The following is a 5,946-nucleotide window of genomic DNA, read 5'->3' as shown; positions in this document are numbered from 1 at the left end:
TAACCTTTATTTTTACATATTAATGTTTCCTTTCTCAGCTCTTTGATATGGCGGCTTGACATGAGTTCACATGTTCTGAGTGAAAAATGATTGCACTGATGCAGTCGAATATTATTTCCTTTTCATTCATAAAAAAGTAATGGAAGCAAGAAATGAACCGACTGGCGAGTGGCCACGGTATGCTGAGAAGACTAGGCTAGGCCTAGGTACCTTTCTACTCTGCATGTTCCTTTTAAAATGATGGTGTTATATTGGGAGGCATTTTCGACTTACAAAATCTTTACATCCTCAGGTATACTTTCAAGACACAGCTTCTCATCTCCCAGCTAGAGCACAGATCTGAGTCCTTCATAAATACTCTTATTTCTTACTTAATGCCTTATTGCTGTTGCAGCCCTAAGCCCCATTTTGACTGTATTTGGACATAAGGTGTTTAGGAGGTTAATCAGGTTAAAGGAAGTCATGAGGGTGGGGTCCTAATAGGACAGGTGCCTAGTCAGAGGGAAAGCCACGTAGGGATAAAGAGGTCATCTGCAAGCCAGGAAGAGTTCTCACCAGAAAGAGATCCCTGCCAGAATCTTGATCTTGGACTTTCCAGTCTCCAGAATTAGGAGAAAATAAACACCTATTGTTTAAGCCACAGTCTGTGGTATTTTGTTAGGGCAGTTGGAGCAGACTAGGACACTTGTGTCACACATATTCCTTCCCCGTCGTATCCTCAACCCCAACTGTGGCCATTTTCAAAATCAGAGATTGCACTGTTCTGGAAAATTGCTTATTAAGAGCAAAAATCTCAGTCAAGATGTGAACTCTTAGAGACAGAATTTTCACCATAGTGTTTACTTCTTGGCTGAACTTATATGACTCACAAAACTTCTCAACATTTTTCTGTGTATTGGGTCATAGGATTTCAGTGTTGGGAAAGGAATAGCCCATACTGTGACAGAAATCACTTGTGGTACATTGCATCATGCATCCCCATCTGTTGCTGGGACTTGCTATGGGAGGCATATATCCCACCTCCCTGTCCCCTCTTAACATCAAGCTTTGTCATTCACTTGTTTGATCAGTGAAACATGAGCAGAAGTAACAGCATGCAGTTTTTAGCAGAAATTTTAATGGCCATTGTTGGTTTTGCCAGTTTTCTCATTCATTTCTCTATGGCAGTCACAAGACTTGTGTGAGAAGTTGGAGCCACATGATTCCAACTCCTAGCCATCCGGTTACCCCCAGCTGCTCAGTCTCTCTGAGCCTCTCTAGTTACTGTATATTAAAGAGGAGCCATTTCTGCCACGCCATGCTGAAATTCTTAACACATACACACACACAATCACAATCATAATAAAATTATTTTTTTAAACCACTAAGTTGTGATTGGTATTTGTGCATTGTAGATTTAGCCAGGTTTGCCTGTTGAAGAGTTTTTTGTAAAAACCCTTTGTACCTAATGTGAGGATGTGTCTTTCCTGGGGAATTTTGCAGTTGTATCTTTAAGGTACTCCAGGGGCATATGTATGGGACTGTTTCTTTAATTGATTTTATTTCTTACATAAAAATTTCAGTAAAAATTGAGTAATGTAAAGCGATTTTAAGCAGTAGATCAACCTTATCAACATAGAACCAGGCTGACTGAAACCACAAGCACCCTGCTTTGGAATATTTACATGGTAACAAGTTAAACCTTGTAGGAGATATTAAACCATCATTACAAAGTCCTTCCTGTGATCTAGCACATAGAGGCTAAAAGCAAAACGAAAAATAAAACCAGGTGAAAAAAACACAATTATTTTCAATATATTCACACATACATTAAAATAAAATTCAGATCATCAGGGTGAGGGGTCATGGGTAGGGATGCACATGGGTCTGTGTGCTGACAGCACCTCCAAGGAGGAGGCCCAGGTTTCGGAATGGGTCTGGGGATCTTAGCAGGATCCTTCCCTAAGCCCTTCCCTCTGATGGCCTCCAGCCACACCCCAACAGCTCACGACCACAGATCAGTTGTTGTACATGGAGCTCCCGTTTCCATGACTTTTGATTGAAATCTGTAGGTCTCAATTCCCCAGGGTGATGTGTCACCAGTAACACAGCCCCAACGGGGGGTGGGGGGGGGTGGGGTGGGGGTGGAGCAGTGGGCCCACAGAGTTTCTTCTCCCAAGTCTGTCCCATCTGTTCACCTGTCCTCCCATCCTGGCCCGACCAGTCACTCTAACTCGGTGTCTTCTTTGAGTTTGTAAACAGCCCCAGTCTTATGCATGTACTTCTTAACATACTCCTTGGTTTCATGTTTCACGTTCTCATTGCACTCCAGGTCCTCGGGTTCTTACAGTACTTCAGTTTCTTAGTCAACACCATGAGTCAGCTTGTGAGCAAGGTGTTTGAAGACTTCAGTTGTAATTCTTTCCATTTTGCAGTCAGGTTTCCAGTAAGGGTTCAAGCCCTGGACAATGAACTGGAGCACCTCTTCTCTGAATACTTCTTTGCTTTTCTTAGCCAGCTCACCACAGGTGTCTGCTTCTGCTGTCTTAGGGTTTTTTGAGGTCTCCATGGGGTTTTCATCATATCTTGGGGTTCCTAGGTCCATCTCAGCTTCATGCTCAAGGCTGTCATTATCTCTTGGGCCTTCCCAAGTAGGAGGGTTCCATTGAATCTGCCTTGTGATCTCATGGTAGTAATAAATCTTCCCTTCTGGATCTTGGGCTGTCTTCTAGTTGGCAAATAAGACAATGGCTTTTTGGATTGGGAGGGGGGGTGGCAGATCCAGAAGATTATTTTTACTATAATCACTTTGGTGATGTCACACCAAAGACAGTCGGACAAGTCTGTCCTTGATAATATATGGTTGCTCAAGACTACAACAGGAGAGTACTGCGACTATTGGTTTGAATCCCAAACCCTGTAATTCTGTCCTTAGACTGGGCCTGGGGCTGGCACTGGCAAGAGAGTGATGCTGGAGTCTTGGTGAACCACACCGTCACGTTGGGTCACGTACTATGAACTGGAAGCTTCCCAGGGGCTGCCACATGTGGAGGGAAAGTGAGAGGTTCTATACAATGTTCCACCAAGGGTTGAGAATGATTGTAAGGAGCAGGAGAACACACAGGGTCCATGCTGGGTAAGGGGAGGAGCACCTTTCCTGCAATGTCCATTGCTAGGATCCATGCAGGTCTGCATGGGATAACCTGGTGAGTAGCCAGCAAAGGGATGGTGAGGGGCATTGTAGTCAAGAGAGTCAAAGGTTGGTGGAGAAGTCATTCCCAGGGTCTACATCTGCTGCTGTTGTTTCTGAGCCTCCCATTGAGCCACCTCTTCTCAAACAACTTCTAGTGCTCCTCTCTAGAAAATGTATTGTGGTCTTTAATTCATACTTTCTTTTTAGAAGTTGGCGTCTCATCTCTGCCATCTGGCCTTTTGTTCCACTCACAGGCAGAAGAAGGTGGTTAGAGGGAGCCCCTTTGTCTCCTTTTCTCTTTTTTGAGTTTGCTTGTGTGGGTCTATCTCTCTTGACCTGTTAGGAGTCTTTGGGGTGGCTGTTGATCTCTGAAGCCAACAGCATCCCTTCCTTTTCCAGTTATTGTGTTCTCCTTCTCAGTTCGACTTTTCTTTGAAATTCAGTATGACTCCTTTAGGTCTTTCCAACTACCCAGGAGCTTGGTGGCCAAATCACTTATATCTATTGTTTTATCTGGCTGTTCCTGGCTTCTCACTCTCCACATCAGATACCCTGCTCTTCATCTTGGGATGGTGTTTCCCCAGCAATCGTTCTTCCAGTTACGTGCCGTATTTCAGCGTCAGCCTCTGGTTCAGATGTGGAAAGCTCACTGGGGTCCATGGCGATTTCGCCGTCAACTTTAGATTCAGGCAGCTGTTGTGTAACTGTTGTGACTGTACCTCCTTCACTTTGTCTACAGACATTTTCTAGCTAGATATGGGGCCATTTCTGATGTTGGTTTTCAACATGCAGGTTCTCAGAAAATGTAGATATTATAAGTTCATGGTTATGTATATTTTTCCACCAAAGACCTCCATACCAGACACCTTTCCAACCAGAAACCTCAGCTGAAGCAGTTCCAATGTTAGCCGATGTGCTCACCCCAGGATTTTTTGTTTGTTTTAAACTTTTTTTAGGTTACCAATTAGTAGAAATGAAAGTAGTCACTAAACTTGATACTTGATTGATTTTTAAAGATTTTATTTATTTATTTATTTATTTATTTATTTATTTATTTATTTAAGGGGGAGAGGAAAAGGGAGGGAGAGAGCAGGGGCAGGAGCAAAGAGGGAGGGACAAACAAACTCCACGCTGAGCACAGAGCCCGATGCAGAGCTTGATCTCACAACCCTGAGATCAGGACCTGAGCCCAAATCAAGAGTCTCAGGCTTAACTGACTAAGCCACCCAGGCACCTAGATACTTGATTTATTAAAGAACTTTTGGTTTAAAAGCATTTTCTCTCAGAAATCATTCTGATGTCTTTTAGCACTTAGCATTGCTGTTGAGAAATCTGGTTATGCTGCAGTTGGGCCTTTTTCTAAAATTGTGCCCTAGCTTGGCTTCTTCCCTTTACTGTTCTACTTCTGCCTTACCCTTTATAGTTTTTCCTGGGAGCCCACCTTTTATAAATCACTTACACACACCTCCGGTTTTCAGGGTTTGCTTCCTGAAATCACAGGTAAGGCTGGTAGGAGAATCAAATGTTTTATCCTCCAAGAAATAGGCATTTCAAAGAAGGATAAAAAGCCATTGAGGTGCAGAGAGGTCACTAAGTAGGCCCTTGATTCTTGAGGTAATTCGAGTAGGGAACGATAAGAGAGCATAAGAAGTTTCATTTGAGAAGGCCAAAGGAAGTGCGTTTTAAATAGAAAACATTGCAGAGTCTCTCTACTGTTCTTTCAGACATCTACTTTTTTGGTGAAATTTTAGCTTCTACCATCTCATAAACACCAGTTGGACACCTTTTGTTCCTGTCTCAACTTCTGGGTAGCCTTTGAATTCCGGTAGGTTATTGTTAATAAGGTAAATCTATTGCAAAGTCTAATCAAATTACTCAGTGTCTTGCTTTTTATTTATCAAATAGAAGATCACATGCTTCAGATACAAGAAATTTATTGAAAAGCTTTCATGTGCATCTAAACACCTACTACTTCATTTTCCTCAGGACATTAATCTTTCTATTATCATCTTTGCTTTTTCATATGTTCAGACCCTGGCACCTTATCACAAATTCATAAGCACACAATAAAAACAATGCTTGCTTGTGCCTGTGTGCTGTGACAAATTGTTACCACCTCCCCAAAGAGGAAGACAGTCAAAGGTTCCACTTTAAACCATGTTTTCAATAATATTCTTCATTTGCTGTTATCTTTTATTCTCAGTATTCATAGTTGCATATGGAGATACTATTCCCACTGTTCATTAAAGTTCCTGCTGTGCTTGAAAGCTAGTTCCTGACAGTTCACAGTCACCTCTGTGAGAAGAAACTAGGGCTCCCAAACTCAAAAATGCTTGCTCAAGAAGAAAAATGCTTATATGTTTTATTTCTACCATCTTACAACATTCCCACCGCTGATAAAATGTAGAAAGAGGGCAAACAAAGGATGAGTTTCATAACATTTTGGTGCCAACGCAGACCTCCCACTGGGATATATTTCCCATCTGACAGGTGGTCTATTCTGCTCAACTACTACTGAGCTGGTGAACTTAAGCAAGAACATATGACCCACCTCTCAGACCTCAGAGCAGCAGGGTTCACATAACCATCTGAAAATCTCATGTTGAAAATCTCTTCTGTAGTTTCTTTATTAACTGGCACATCTGACCTGCCCACTTAGAAATTTCTGTGGATGATGGAGAATGAGATAACAGAATGAGTGCCCTGTTCCTCATGTTTTCTAGGGAAATCTCTCACCAGTGTCTGAAAGACTTCTAATGGGCTTTGATTATAAA

General features: G+C 42.2%; 1 pseudogene; it reads right to left on the bottom strand.

The window, feature by feature from the left end:
- Positions 1-2,203: 2,203 nt before the first annotated feature.
- LOC113260724 (histone-lysine N-methyltransferase SETD2-like) lies at positions 2,204-3,832 on the bottom strand (annotated as a pseudogene).
- Positions 3,833-5,946: the final 2,114 nt, after the last annotated feature.

This window comes from Ursus arctos, unplaced genomic scaffold (assembly GCF_023065955.2).
Source record: "Ursus arctos isolate Adak ecotype North America unplaced genomic scaffold, UrsArc2.0 scaffold_15, whole genome shotgun sequence".
In the NCBI taxonomy this organism is placed as follows: domain Eukaryota; kingdom Metazoa; phylum Chordata; class Mammalia; order Carnivora; family Ursidae; genus Ursus; species Ursus arctos.
This window is presented reverse-complemented; position numbering and strand designations above follow the sequence as displayed.